The sequence below is a fragment of the Herpailurus yagouaroundi genome, unplaced genomic scaffold, assembly GCF_014898765.1.
Source record: "Herpailurus yagouaroundi ecotype Mexico unplaced genomic scaffold, PumYag 165, whole genome shotgun sequence".
Lineage (NCBI taxonomy): Eukaryota > Metazoa > Chordata > Mammalia > Carnivora > Felidae > Herpailurus > Herpailurus yagouaroundi.
Window position 1 is genome coordinate 30,891,532 of NW_024412406.1, and position 1,881 is coordinate 30,893,412.

Sequence of the window (1,881 nt, forward strand, 5' to 3'; positions counted from 1 at the left end):
TGCTGTCGTGCCCTGAACTCCTCTGTGGAACTCTCTGCCTTTCTGAGCCACAGCTTCCCTTAGCTTCACTCCACGCCAACTGTGGGCACAGCCTGGGCCACAGCTCTGAGAAGGGCCCCCTTCAACCTGTGTGCTCCTTATGGGACATCCTCCTGGTGGGGCTCGGGGTGGCGGGGGCAGGGGAGAGCAACGCTTCTGCCCCTAGCTGCCCCTGTATGGGACTTACCCACCCTCGGAAGGCAGGGAGGCCTTGCCAGATAAAAAGCTGTCCTGCTGGGCCTGTGCTGTCCATCCAGGTCTGGCGTGATCACCTGTGCCCCCTGGGTTACAACTCCATCAACTTCCAGCAGCCTATTGATGCCAGGTATGCCTTGGGCACCATGAAATTTGACGTGATTAAGGGAAAGCCACTTTGCATCATGCGTTCCCCCTCTTCGCGAAAATCTGCTCTGAGGAATGTCTTCAGCGAGAACGTGGACAAATCTCTAGGAAACAAGGCAATGCATGATACTTTTTCTGCCTTTGGAAACATTCTGTCCTGCAAGGTGGTGTGAGATGAGAAAGGCTCTCACAGTTATGCCTTTGTCCACTTGGAGACCTAAAAGGCTACTGACAAGGCCTTGGCTCCTCTATGACTATGAAGTGCTTGTGAGTAGGTTCAAGTCTCCCAAGGGTGGGAAGCTGAGCTGGGAGCCCAAGCCAAGGAATGCACCAATGCTTACATCAAAAACTTTAAGGAGGAGGTGAATGGCGAGAGTCCGAAAGAGCTATTCGTCCAATTTGGCAAGACCTTAAGCGTCAAGGTGGTGAGAAATCCCAGTGGGAAATCCAAATGCTTTGACTCTGTGAGCTGTGAAAAGCATGAAGGTGCCAATAAAGGCCTGGAAGAGATGAATGGAAAAGAAAAGTCATATTTCTAGCCCCTTCACAGGAAAAAAAAAAAAGTGAATGACAGGTTGAGTTAAAAATGGAGATTTGGACAGCAGAAACTAGTCAATTCATCGATATCGGGAAGTGAACCTCTACACTAGAGAACTTGGGTAACTCCATTGATGATGGGAAGTCAAGGGAACAGCTTTCTCCTTTGGGATCACTCACCTGGGCTAAGGTAATGCTGGAGGAGGGGGAAAGCATAGGGTTTGGCTTCATGTGTTTCTCCTCCCCTGAAGAGGCAGTCAAAGTAGTCACTGACGTGAATGGAGGCATGGTGGCTCCAAGCCGCCATATGCTGCCCTGGCCCCCGGGAAGGAAGAGAGAAAGGCTCAGCTGACCGATGAGGCCTAAACTATACTGGTAACAAGGTAGGAGACCTTACGGCTTCCGAGGAATATCACGCACTCTACGCCAGCCTGGGCCTTGTCCAACCCTTCTACCATCTGGCTCTAACTGGTAACGTCCCAGCCTCTGGTGGCCTCCGTACTGCCACTCAGAGGGTCGGTGTTCCCGCAGCTGACGTGCAGAACATAGTGCCTCATGCTTCTCTCACTGCTCCTACCCTACAAATATGCTCCCAGTGTCTGCAGCCCTCACATTGTCTGTCGTCCAACCTCTGCAGGCACCCCAGCCTACATTCCACGTGAAGGTGCTAAAGGCACCTCCATGCTGGCCACAGTGCCTCCCCAGGAACAAAAGCAGTTGCTGGGTGTTCTGCCCATCCAACCAATGAATCCAGACTGACTGGAAAGACTACAGGACTGACAAATCCGGGCTGCTACACATGCCGCAGTCTACTGAATCCCTCCACTCTAAGATGGGCCACGCTGCGGCTTTTCAACACATTCCTCATGGCAAGAGAGATGGTTCCCATTTCCATTGCTGCCTCTTCAACAAGGAAGAAAAACTTCAAGCACGAAATAACCCCTTATGGAATTCAACTCATGA

At 51.7% G+C, this 1,881-nt stretch overlaps 1 pseudogene; it reads left to right on the top strand.

Moving 5' to 3' along the window:
- The first annotated feature begins 215 nt into the window (after positions 1-215).
- On the top strand, positions 216-1,580 carry LOC121038314 (polyadenylate-binding protein 4-like; annotated as a pseudogene).
- Positions 1,581-1,881: the final 301 nt, after the last annotated feature.